We start from the raw sequence: 14,614 nt of genomic DNA on the forward strand, positions 1-14,614 counted from the left end.
TTAATGCATTTTATGGATGATTTCCAATTAGAAATGGTGAATTAGATGCTCCTAATGCTTTAATTTCATGTTTTATACTTAGGAGAGCATAGGAGAGCGAAAGGAACAAGAAAAGGGCCAAAAACGGAGAAAATGGGCCAAGGTACGAAATCAACATGGCCTGGACATCCTCACATGAGCAAACCATATGGCCGTGACAATTTGGCAGGCTCGAGCACGGCCTGAAGTAATCGAACACGAGCGTGTGCCACGAGCGTGTCTCTATCGAGCGCAAGTTGAGTCCAATTCAGAAAAGGCTAATTTTGAGGGCTTTTAGGCATTCCAAAGCCTATAAATACACCCTAGAGGAGGAAGAAAAGGGGGAGGAGAAGGGGGAGTAAAGAATTACTCCAAGGAAGCCGATTGATCCATCTCAGAAGCCGAATTCATCATCAAGACTAAAGATCTCTCCTCAATTTCCCTTCAGGAGTTTTTGGTTTTCTTTATGTTTTGTATTCTTTATTCTTCTGAGATGTTTTCTTATTTAGTTATGAACTAAAACCCCTAAATACCTAAGGGGAATAAAACCTAAGACGAATCTTGTTATTATTTTCTGAATCGTATGATAAATTTTTAGCTTGATCTTAATTATGTGTTCTTAATTCTTGTTTTGATATCCCAGGATACTGATTCAAGACATGCTCTTATTTAGAGAGGAATAGATCCTGTCTAAGAGTACATTTGTCATAATTAAGCAGAGTTGATTGCGCACCTAGACATAGGGTGACAAGATTTTGCCGGATTAGGGTGAAACTTAATAAGGGGATCCATAGATCGAGTTAATACAACCCTAGAGTTTTAATTAGAGAAAATTCTCGGTTATTCAATCTAGGGATTAGATATTATTAGTCTTGAATAGGGATAAAAACATAACTTAGGGATCTCTACAGAACAAGTTGAATGAATAAATCGCCCAATTTAGAGCCAGAATAACAAGTAAAAGTCTAGGTGGATTTTTCTTTAGGTATTGTCTTAAGTCAATCGATTTTTCCCAAAAGCAATTCCCCAATTCTTTTCTCTGTGCGTTCTTCGTTTAGATAATTTGTTAATTAAAACAAAACCTCTTTATTCTTAGACTAGATAATAAAAAGACAGTCATTACTAGTACTTTTAGTTCCTTTGGGTTCGACAATCTGGTTTTGCTAAAACTATACTACTGTTCGATAGGTACACTTGCCTACATCGCGATAATAGTTAGTTTAAGAACGAGTAATTATAAATATTTAAAACCTATCACGAAACCTCGCAATCAAGTTTTTCGCACTGTTGCCAAGGAACTGAAATATTAGGAACACTCAATTTTTATTACTTTAGCCATTTATTTTTCTTGAAATTTAATTTAATTTTATTATTTATTAACTTACTTTTTCTTTCTCTTGGCAGGTTTTTATAGTTTATGACTAAAAGAAACCCGTCGGGACCATTACTTTTTGACGAAGAAATCGATCGTATAGTTTGTAGAAACCAAAGAGAAATAAGGCACAGCTTAAGATACACAGAGAACGAGCAAGAAGACGATACTCAAACCCCAACCGAAGAGATTGCTAAAAACCAAGGCAATCAGCTACCTCCTGAAATTGCGGTTAATCAAAATCCTGCTCCACACACTATGTATGATTATGCTAAACCTTCTTTAATAGAAACTGAATCTAGCATAGTTAGACCTGCTATAGCTGCAAATACTTTTGAATTAAAACCTAACACTATTCAGATGATATAGCAGTTTGTTCAGTTTGATGGTTTGCAGGATGAAGATCCCAATGCTCACTTAGCAAACTTTCTGGAATTTTGCGATACATTTAAAATCAATGGCATTTCTGATGATGCCATTCGTCTTCAGTTATTCCTTTTTTCATTAAGGAACAAAGCTAAACAGTGGTTGAACTCGTTACCACGAGGGTCAATTACTACTTAGGAACAAATGACGTAAAAATTCTTACTAAAATATTTTCCACTGGCTAAAATGGCTAAATTATGTAATGACATCTCTTCTTTTGTCCAGATGGATTTAGAACCCTCTACGATGCATGGGAGAGATACAAGGACTTACTAAGAAGGTGCCCTCACCATGGGTTACCGCTTTGGCTCCAAGTACAAACATTTCACAATGGTCTGAATCCTTCGACTCAGCAAATGGTTGACGCAGCGACGGGCGGAACCATCAACAATAAAACACCTGAAGATGCCTATGAGTTTATAGAGGAGATGTCACTGAATAACTATCAGTGGCAAGTCATGAGGACAAAGCTAACTAAAACAGCCGGCGTTTATAACGTCGATTCGGTCACCATGCTCTCTAATCAGGTAGAACTCTTAAATAAAAAGATTGATGGTTTTCTTAGTTCTTCATAGGTTCACCCAGTAATGCAGTGTGAAGCAAGTAGCGGTGGAACAAGCTATTCAAAATATCAACCTTATGGCCATAACATGGATAACGAGTAACTAAACTACATGGGTAATAATCCTCAACCTCAAAACAATCCATTTAGTAACACTTAAAACGCAGGTCGGAGGAACCATCCCAATTTTTCATGGGGAGGCCAAGGAAATCAAAGACCACAACATCCTTTGGGTTTTCAGCAACCACCCTACCAACAGGAAAAGAAGCCAAACCTTGAAGAGATGCTCTCAAAGTTTATATCAGTGTCAAAAACCCGTTTTTAGAACATCGAGGCAGCACTTAAAACTCAACAAGCATCGATCCAAGGGCTCGAAACTCAGATAGGCCAGCTATCCAAACTAATCTCCGAACGACCACAAGGTAGTTTTCCAAGTAATACTGAACCCAACCCAAGGGAACAGCTCAATGCGATTAATGTTATAATAGCCCAAAATTGGGTCTAGTTGGAACAGAGGTTTTGGGACCATAAAATTCGAGAGAGAAATAATTATTTTGTGATTATTTTGAGGTCTATGATATTATTGCATGATTGTGTGAAAATTTCGTGAAGAAATTCTATGCATAAAGTGCTCAATTTGAAGTTAGGGACTAAATTGAATAAGTTGCAAAACTTGCATTCTAGAAGTTTCTAGTATGAAATTGCTTTGAAATAGTAATTATAAGGTCTTAAATATAAATTTGACCAATTTCTAAGTGATGGACAAAAATTGGACATGGATGGAATTTTTGAAAGTTTAGTAAGGAAGGGCATTTTGGTCATTTGGTAATTAAAAGAAATAAAAAGGGAAAATAAAGCCAAAATTAACTCATCTTTTTCATGGAGGCCGAAATTAGCATAGGGGAAGCCATGTCTAGGGTTTTCAAGCTTTCCAAGCTCAATAGTAAGTCCGTTCTAACCCCGTTTTTCAAGTTCTTTACGTTTTTGGAATCCCGGTAATTTGATTAAGCTTATTCTAGCAATAATTTAAGCTAGGGTTCATATTTGGAAAAATACCCATAGGTGAAATGTGTTTATTTTGATATTTTATGATAGAATATGAGGTTTTGATTTATGTTAGACAACTTGTGCTACTCGGTTTTGAGTGAAAACGAGTAAAAGGGCTTAATTGGTAAAAATACCTAATAGTCATAAGTATATGTTACAGTGAGAATTTGATGTTGCCATAGAAGGGAAAAGTGATCAGCATGTCATAAAACATAATAATAAGGGATGAAGTTTAATTCCCGAGCCTAGGGGCAAAAGTGTAAATATGCAAAAGTTTAGGGGCAAAATTGTAATTTTTCAAAAGTTTCAGTTAAGGACTGTTTTGAATAGTACATTAATTAAATAAGTAAATATGATGTTTTAGATCCCGAAAAATGAGATTTGAACCTAGAATGAGAGAAAAATCGAAAGTTGGGAAAGTTGGTAAAATGACCGTTTTATTATTGAGGTAAGTTCATATGTATAATAAGCATTAATTTATGCATGTTTCAATGTAAAATTGATATATTTATTATAATTTTGAGGTGTTGAAAGTATGTAAGTTGGTATGATAATAATACAAGAATAATGCTTGTAATTTATATTTGAAAGTTAAATTTAGTGAATTAATTGAATTATGTTAAATTAAATGATTATGGTGCCAAGTTTATGAATTGATTTAAAAATATGTCTATGGTACATGAAGTGCATTGGATTATCATACATAAATGTGATTCCTATGATTATGGATATTATGAGAAATTGTAAGTTCATATGATTTTTAATAAGGCAATGTGTAATTTAATGTTATTGCCTTGATATTAAATGAGATGTAAGTTTATATGTAAGTAATACATCAATATTACTTGTATTATGATATTTTATAATAATATTGGAAATATGTTTGTGGATAATTACTCGATTGATGAAATTTTTGGAAAAGAGAGAGAAATGCCGGTTGAACCTTTGGAAAGATTGGATGATACAGATAGTATGTAGCCAGGTCACATGTACGGTGCTGAGTACACATCATGTGTACAAGAGAGCTACAAGACATTATGATGTAGCTAGGTCGCATGGGTGATACTATGTGTACACCATGTAGACAAGAGAGCTACGGGATATATGTAGCTAGGTCGCATGCGTGGTTCCAGGTTAAGGACGCCATGTAGACAAGAGAGCTACGAGATAAACTGGCTAGGTCACATGGGTGGTACTAAGTGTTCACCATGTGTACAAGAGAGCCGAACTATATGATGGGTGGAGCTATGTGCTGAAACCACCAAGTATCGAGGATTGATCCGAAGTGTTCAGCGGGAGAATCTCTATGTATTACTTTGTGAGTTTTGTGATGAATAAGTGCAGGAACTTGGTTATGTGAATGATGTGTACATTAAGTTACCGGATGTGGTAAGGTTATAAAATAGTAAATTATACGTGAGGATGATTTTATGGTGACCTTGTAATCATGGGCCTATACTTGTGATGTATGAAATGTCGTGAAAATGATTTGTGATATGTATGTTAAAATGAGGTTAATACAAAGAAAGTGTGAAAGAGTGAATTAGCAATAAAACTGTTTTGGACAGTAGCAGTAACATGATTTTGAAAAATCACCAAAAATAGTAAAAATTGAATCATAGATTGGATGAGATATCAAATTAAATATTAATGAGTCTATTTTCATTTAAAAAAATAGAGAAAGAAAATAAGTTCTATATTTTTATATATTTATGTTTCTGAGTGAGGTTCAGAATGATTACGTGATCCCCTATTCTGACTTTGGAAAATCACAAAATTTGGATAAAAATAATTAGAGGCTTAAACTTATATTTTTAAAATCCTTAATGAGTCTATTTCAAGATAAATCAACAAGAACATTATCCGAGTTCATCTTGTGAGATAATTAATTTTAGTAAAGAGAGGTCGAATCGTCGAAATGTGAAACAGGAGAAATTTTAATGAATAAACCGTACTAATTGGATAAACCAAAAATTATGAAACTTTTATGGTGGAAGGATATGCGAGTCTAGTTTTAGGGGAAATTTACGGATCTTAATTTGGAGCTCTGTAGCACCAATTATAAATAAGTAAGTGACTATGACTCGTGTGGACAGTTTGATGTGAGCATTTATTAGTAAATTTTGAAATCGTACTTACAAGAATGCTATATACATTAAGGATGTGGAATGGAGAGGAGGAGGAGGAAAATAAATATATGTGGAATACATGGAAACTATGGTATATGAAATATTGATATAATGAAATAAATGATATGTGTTTATAAGAAAACAAAAAGAGAATGATATGTATCATGACATGTATATATATATATATATATATATATATATGACTTGTCTCAATGTATTGCTTGTTGGGTATGGAGTTGAATTGAAATGTTTTAGGCAAACATGTTATTCTGCTCATCTGAATTGTGGTATTTTATAAAGATATGATCTAGCTTTAAATATGAATGCTTGATGATTAAGCTGAAGATATTTGGTAACATGATAATTTTGGTATATATGTATAAGTGGTACTATAATAAACAAGGTAAAAAGAGTATGAGATACACATGTATGATGACATACAAATGCTATGTTTGTGGTTTAATTGAGAATATTTAATCATAAATGAATACCATGTTATATGCTTTTGATTTTGTATAAGTGTGTAAGAGATTAAAGTTGACCAAAGCTTGGAAAATAGCCTAGGTATATTCCACACAGGCAGAGACACAACCATGTGTCTCAGCCGTGTATGGAACACGACTTTGGGACACGGGCATGTGGAGCCTTAAAGTATGAAATTTTTAAGATTTTTGTAAGTTCTCGGTTTAGTCCCGAACCCTTTCTAATGTATGTTTTGGGCTTCGTAGACTCAAATAAGGGACTATGTGTAAGTGAATGAACATTTTGAAATATGAATGAAATTTTATGGCCCGTATTTTAGTTTAATGTTTGTATATTTGTCCCAGTAACGCCGCACCTTATCCTGTGCTCGTGTATGGGTAAGGGTGTTACATTTAGTGGTATCGAGCAGTTTAGTCGATTCTCGGACTAACATGGCAAGTGTGAGAGTTTAGTTATACATGCCACAAATATGTGATAGTGTGATGTCTCCGACACTAATGAGGACCATTTTGTTTAAAATGAAGTATTCTCCAACCGAGCTACATCTGACCATTTAATAGTAATATTGAAGTATTTGAATAAAGTGTAGCTATGATGTGTTAAACTCGGGAAGGTATGAATAAGAATTCGTGATATATGTATATGTGATAATATGTGAGATGAAAGTTTATATAGTGATATATTTATTTATATTTGTTTGGCTTACATATGCTGTTGCATGCTTGACTAAATTAATTAGTAAATGTGATGACTAAAGTTATTCAAAATTCATAGAATGTATGAGTGAGTGCACTTGTTTGAAATGAGATAATTGGAAATTTTATGTAAGAAAGATATGAATAATAAATTGTTTGAAGTGGATAGTATGATTATAATGACATATTTGGATAATGAAAAAAAAATGTGTCATATAGATATATGTCAGAATCGAGTTAGAGACTGTACGACCTCACCCCCTTACCGATGAGGTGTATATAACGGAAATTCATGAGAATCATGTTGACTAAGTTCCTAAGTGTGGAATCAAAGACTTCAGTGATAAAATAATTATAGATATGACCAGAGACTGAGAATGGTTGACAAGTGAAGGACAGAGTTAGAGAAATATCAGAGTTGACTGAATTATCTTGGGATTCAAATTGATGACAGAGTGTTTCTGAAAGTATCATCTTGAAAAGAATTAGTTAGTAAAGCTCGAAATTATGAGAAAGATACTAAACTTCACTCCGGTAAGATTTTCGAGGACGAAAATCTCTAAAAGGGGGGGAGAGTTGTAATAGCCCAAAATTGGGTCTAGTTGGAACAAAGTTTTTGAGACCAAAAAATTCGAGAGAGAAATAATTATTTTATGATTATTTTGAGGTCTATGATATGATTGCATGATTGTGTGAAAATTTCGTGAAGAAATTCTATGCATAAAGTGCTCAATTTGAAGTTAGGGACTAAATTGAATAAGTTGTAAAACTTGCATTCTAGAAGTTTCTAGTATGAAATTGCTTTGAAATATTAATTAGGAGTCTTAATAGAAATTTGACCAATTTCTAAGTGATGGAAAAAAATTGGACATGGATGGAATTTTTGAAAGTTTAGTAAGGAATGGCATTAAAAGAAATAAAAAGGGAAAATAAAGCCAAAATTGACTCATCTTCTTCATGGAGGCCGAAATTAGCATGGGAGAAGCCATGGCTAGGGTTTTCAAGCTTTCCAAGTTCAATAGTAAGTCCGTTCTAACCCCATTTTTCAAGTTCTTTACGTTTCTAGAATCTCGGTAATTTGATTAAGTTTATTCTAGCAATAATTTAAGCTAAGGTTCATATTTGGAAAAATACCCATAAGTGAAATGTGTTTATTTTGATGTTTTATGATATAATATTAGGTTTTAAATTATGTTAGACAACTTGTGCTACTCGGTTTTGAGTGAAAACGAGAAAAAAGGGCTTAATCGGTAAAAATACCTAATAGTCATAAGTATATGTTAGAGTGAGAATTTGATGTTGCCATAGAAGGAAAAGTGATCAGCATGTCATAAAACATAAGAATAAGGGATGAAGTTTAATTCTGAGCCTAGGGCAAAAGTGTAAATATGCAAAAGTTTAGGGCAAAATTGTAATTTTTCAAAAGTTTGAGTTAAGGACTGTTTTGAATAGTACATTTATTAGATAAGTAAAATATGATGTTTTAGATCCCGAAAAATGAGATTTGAACCTAGAATGAGAGAAAAATCGAAAGTTGGGAAAGTTGGTAAGATGGTAGTTTTAGTATCGAGGTAAGTTCATATGTATAATAAGCATTAATTTATGCATGTTTCAATGTAAAATTGATATATTTATTATAATTTCGAGGTGTTGAAAGTATGTAAGTTGGTATGATAATAATATAGCAATAATGTCAGTAATTTATATTTGAAAGTTAAATTTAGTGAGTTAATTGAATTATGTTAAATTAAATGATTATGGTGCCAAGTTTATGAATTACATGAAGTGCATTTAATTATCATACATAAATGTGATTTCTATGATTATGGATATTATGGGAAATTGTAAGTTCATATGATTTTTAATAAGGCAATGTGTAATTTAATGTTATTGCCTTGATATTAAATGAGATGTAAGTTTATATGTAAGTAATACATCAATATTACTTGTATTATGAAATTTTATAATAATATTGGAAATATGTTTGTGGATAATTACTTGATTGGTGAAATTGTTGGAAAAGAGAGAAATCTGGTTGAACCTTCTGAAAGATTGGATGATACAGATAGTATGTAGCTAGGTCACATGTATGGTGCTGAGCGCACATCATGTGTACAAGAGAGCTACAAGACATTATGATGTAGCTAGGTCACACGGGTGATACTATGTGTACACCATATAGACAAGAGAGCTACGGGATATATGTAGCTAGGTCGCATGCGTGGTTCCAGGTGAAGGACACCATGTAGACAAGAGAGCTACAGGATAAACTGGCTAGGTCACATGGGTGGTACTAAGTGTTCACCATGTGTACAAGAGAGCCGAACTATATGCTGGGTGGAGCTATGTGCTGAAACCACCAAGTATCGAGGATTGATCCGAAGTGTTCAACGGGAGACTCTCTATGTATTGCTTTGTGAGTTTTGTGATGAATAAGTACAAGAACTTGGTTATGTGAATGATGTGTACATTAAGTGACTGGGATGTGGTAAGGTTATAAACAAGTAAATTATACGTGAGGATGATTTTATGGTGACCTTGTAATCATGGGCCTATACTTGTGATGTATGAAATGTCGTGAAAATGATTTGTGATATGTATGTTAAAATGAGGTTAATACAAAGAAAGTGTGAAAGAGTGAATTAGCAATAAAACTGTTTTGGACAGTAACAGTGACGTGATTTTGAAAAATCACCAAAAATAGTAAAAATTGAATCAAAGACTGGATGAGATATAAAATTAAATATTAATGAGTCTATTTTCATATAAAAGAAACAGAGAAAGAAAAGAAGTTCTATATTTTTAAATATTTATGTTTTTGTGAGACAGGTTCTGAATGATTACGTGATCCCCTGTTCTGACTTTGGAAAATCAAAAACATTTGGATAAAAATAATTAGAGGCTTAAACTTATATTTTTAAAATCCCTGATGAGTCTATTTTCAATATAAATCGACAAGAACATTATCCGAGTTCTATACTATGAGATAATTAATTTTTAGTGAAGAGAGGTCAGAACTATCAGAATGTGAAACAGGAGAAATTTTAATGAATAAAATGTACTAATTGGCTAAACCAAAAAATTATGAAAATTTTTTGGTGGAAAGATATGTGAGTCTAGTTTCAGGGGAAATTTACAGATCTTAATTTGGAGCTCTGTAGCTCGAATTACAAATTAGTAAGTGACTATGACTCGTGTAGACAGTTTGATGTGAGCATTTATTAGTAAATTGTGAAATCGTACTTACAAGAATGCTATATACATTAAGGATGTGGAATGGAGAGTAGGAGGAGGAAAATAAATATATGTGGAATACATGGAAACTATGGTATATGAAATATTGATATAATGAAATAAATGATATGTATTTATAAGAAAATAGAAAGAGAATGATATGTATCATGACATGTATATATATATATATATATATATATATGACTTGTCTCAATGTAATGCTTGTTGGGTATGGAGTTGAATTGAAATGTTTTAGGCAAACATGTTGTTCTATGCATCTGAATTGTGGTATTTTATAAAGATATGATCTAGCTTTAAATATGAATGCTTGATGATTAAGCTGAAGATATTTGGTAAGATGATAATTTTGGTATAAATGTATAAGTGGTACTATAATAAACAAGGTAAAATGAGTATGAGATACACATGTATGATGACATACAAATGCTATGTTTGTGGTTTAATTGAGAATATTTAATCATAAATGAATACCATGTTATATGCTTTTGATTTTGTATAAGTGTGTAAGAGATTAAGGTTGACCAAAGCTTGGAAAATAGCCTAGGTATATTCCACACAGGCAGAGACACGACCATGTGTCTCAGCCGTGTATGGAACAGGACTTTGGGACACGGGCGTGTGGAGCCTTAAAGCATGAAATTTTCAAGATTTTTGTAAGTTCTCGGTTTAGTCTCGAACCCTTTCTAAAGTATGTTTTGGGCTTTGTAGACTCAAATAAGGGACTATGTGTAAGTGAATGAACATTTTGAAATATGAATGAAATGTTATGGCCCGTATTTTAGTTTAATGTTTGTATATTTGTCTGGTAACGCCTCGTACCTTATCCCAGGCTCAGGTATGGGTAAGGGGTGTTACAAATGTTCAAGATGAAGAAGGATTTGTGGAGCCTGAACCATAACCGAAACAAGAAACTGTGGTAAGCAAAGGTCAAGGTGAGGTAGATCAAAATACAAATAAACCAGTGATTGTCGAATATAAACCTCGTGTGCCATACCCCAACGCGACAAGGAAAGACCGCTCAGATGAACAATTTGGTAAATTCCTTAAACTCATAAAAAAATTACATATTAACTTAGTGTTTATTGAAGCTCTATCGCAGATGCCAAACGCAATGAAATTTTTAAAGGAGCTTTTAGCAAATAAGCGGAAGTTGGACGAAGAATCGCATGTGGAGCTGAAAGCAGTTTGCTCGGCCATTCTCCAAAATAAACTACCCAACAAACTAGAAAACCCAGAGAGCTTTACTATTCCTTGCTTAATTGGTAGTTTAAATGTTAATCTAGGGGCTAGTATCAACGTCATGGCTTACAAAATGTTTAAGCAACTAGGTCTCGGGAAACCCAAACAGACTAGGATGAGCATTCAATTAGCAGATAAAACTATAAGATTCCCTAGAGGTATTATTGAAGATGTGCTAGTTAAAATTGATAAATTTATATTTCCTGTTGACTTTATTGTTCTAGACATAGAAGAGGATAGCAACACTCCCTTAATTCGAGGAAGGCCCTTTTTAGCAACTGCTAAAACCATCATTGATATTGGCATAGGTAAACCCACACTCTGGGTGGGAGACGAAACAATCACCCTTCAACCTCACAATTCTGGCAACACATCAGGAATTGAAGGTGATCATTTAAACCATTCTACTAAAACTAACAATATGGTGCAACCTACTTTGCAGAAAATGAGTCTGAAGGAAGCACATGAGTCGTTCTCAAGCACTAGTAGAGTCGTTCTCAAGCACCAGTAGAGGACTTGTTCATGAAGATCAAAGACTACAAATTGAGGAACTCGATGAATGGCTGATGCACGAACTAAGAACACCCGACAAACCGAAACTACGCCAAAACAAGCCCGATACCTCTCCAAATCAACTTAAGGTTGGTGATAAGGTCTTATTCGATGCGGCAAATCCCTACATTGTCAATACCACACTGAATGACTAAACCCCTCTTATGGTACTCAGTATTTTTCCATTCGGTATGGTGGAGGTGAGTCATCCCAAGTTCGGCACTTTTAAGGTAAACAAAACCCGATTAAAACCTTATTTTGATGAGATTGATAGTAGGAATGAGTATAAACTCCTCAAACCACCATGACCATTCACTGAAGAGGTAAGTCGAGCTTAGACTATAAATAAGCGCTTCTCGGGAGGCAACCCGAGCACTAACAATATTAATTTCTTTAAATTTTGGTATTTAACTCCTAACTTACTAATAGAGATCTTGAATATAGGTGCTTTCACAGAGACACGGCCAAGCACACGGGCGTGCTTAAGGCCGTGTGAGAACATGGCAAGGATTTCCCCAACACGGGCTACGATAAAATGCCACGGCCATGCGATATGGCTGTGGTCAAGCATGCCAAAACAACACGAGCGTGAGACACGCTCGTGTAGAAGAACTGTGGGTGAGCTTGCCAAAACAACACGGGCATGCAACACACACATGTGGAACAATTGTGGTCAAACCTGTTAAATTAACACGGGCATGGGGCTTGCACACACGAGCGTGAGGCTTGCACACACGAGCATAGGAGAAGCAAACGAAGCTAGACACTGCTGTACGACACGGCCGTGTGAACCTACATACCCGAGGAACACGGGCGTGTACTAAATGTTAGACGCGCCCAAATTTGAAATTCATGAATCACAAAGGCTGAAATTGGGGGACATGGGTATGTGCCTTGGCCATGTAGCCCAAAATCTATAAATACTGTGACAGCCCAAAATTGACCCTAGTCGGAATGTGGTTTTGGGACCACAAAACCGAGGCGTAAAAATAATTTAAAATTTATTTTGATGCCTATAATATGTGTGTATTCATGTGTGACATTTTTGATGGTTCGATTTAGTGTTATAAAGGTGAATTTCACTAGAAAGGACCTAATAGTAAACTTTGAAAGTATGATGGGGAAATGTGTGATGACTAGTTGAAAATGCATGCAAAATTAAGGGATTTGCATGTCAAATTCCCCAAAGATGGCATAGTGGCGGCCATGACATGGTTTATGGGCAAAGAAAACATGTTGAAACATGTTTTGTTAATGCATGATGTATTAAATGATAAAAAATTAATGATGTTGGATGAGAAATAAAAATGTGTGTGAGTGTGGCATTTCGCCCCCATTGCCGTGCAAGTGAAGTGAAAGAAGAACAAGAAAAAATTGTTCATCCTTGTTCTTTCCTTTTGGCCGAAAATACTAAGGGAGGAGATAGGAGTTTTGCTTCATGCTTGGTTTGGAAGAGAACAAGAAGGAGATTTGGCTATACTTGTATCAAGATTAAGGTATGTTTGAGGTTGTGTCATGAAGCTCATGCTTGTTTTGGTTGCTAACTTGATGTGCATGTTAGCCATGGTTCAAATCCTTGTTATGCCATGAAAATGGTATTTGGCCAAGGTTGATATTGTGTTAAAGCCATTGCATGCTAAATGTGAAGCTTGTTGATTATGCATGTAATGATGGATTGACTACTCTTGAAATTTCTTTTTAGTATTCTTGAGTAGGGCATTGAAATCTTTGTTTAACCATGACCGAAGTTGAAAGGGTATGGTTGTGATGTATTCGGCCATGGTGCATTCATGAGCATGATTTATGCTTGTTACTTGAATGGTAAAAAAATTTGTGTTTTAGATGGTTATGAACACCTTGAGATTCGGCCATGCACCTATATGTGTATATGTTTGCACATAATGTTTTGGTTATGAAGTAATTGATAAATATGTTTGCTTAAAGAAGAAAATGTTGAAGAATGGTTGTGAAATTGCAAGTACATTCGGCCTAGTACACATATGATGTGAAAATCTTGGAATTTATTGTTGATTTGGTGCAAGTATGACTAAGTATAATCGGCCATATGAGTGCTTGATGCTATATTATAAGTATTGAGCTACAATATGTAAAGCATTAGCTAGTAAAATGTGTGCCATTCATGTGTGATGTTAAACATGTAATTGGCCTCAACATCAACATGCATAATCGGCCATGAATGAGTGCCTAAGAGGTTGTGTTGTTCGCCATGAGTAAGCATGTTGAAGGCTTTGTGTGTTAAGTCGATTCATGAATTCGTACTTATGTGACTTTAATGTCTAGTGAATATATGTGGGCTAAGTGCCTTGAGTTCTTCTTTTCGATACTCAAATGATTGAATCAAATTATTTGTTAAATTAAGCTCAAGAGCAAAGGGGACCAAATCCGATAAAGGGATGGAAAAAGTAGTCGAATAGCCATCTAATCGCTCGACAACATCCGAGGTAAGTTTTCGAGTATCGAAACTTAGATTTTGATTCGATTGAATGAAGTAATAAGCAATCAAATTTCGCCCTTGTATATGGCCATTGAGCCGAAATGATATTTTTGTTAAGTGAATTGTGCATAAAAGTTTTGTTGTGAAAATGAAACAAAGATGTGCATGAATGTTCGAGTGATATCCGGCTAAGCAGAAGGCAATTGTGCGACCAGATATCTCGGCTAAGCCCAAGGCAATTGTGCGAGCTATGATATCCGGCTAAGCCCAAGGCAATTGTGCGAAGTTGTGATATCCGGGTTAAGTCCGAAGGCATTTGTGCGGGTTACCATAACCGGCTATGTCCCAAGGTGTTTTGAACGAGTAGCTATATCCGGATAA

General features: G+C 34.6%; 1 non-coding gene across 1 annotated transcript; it reads right to left on the minus strand.

Annotated features, from left to right (window-relative positions):
* Positions 1–2,008: 2,008 nt before the first annotated feature.
* Positions 2,009–2,114, minus strand: LOC128292396 (small nucleolar RNA R71). Its single transcript, XR_008282381.1, has one exon. It is a non-coding gene; the product is annotated as a small nucleolar RNA R71 (small nucleolar RNA).
* Positions 2,115–14,614: the final 12,500 nt, after the last annotated feature.

This window comes from Gossypium arboreum, chromosome 4, assembly GCF_025698485.1.
Source record: "Gossypium arboreum isolate Shixiya-1 chromosome 4, ASM2569848v2, whole genome shotgun sequence".
Lineage (NCBI taxonomy): Eukaryota > Viridiplantae > Streptophyta > Magnoliopsida > Malvales > Malvaceae > Gossypium > Gossypium arboreum.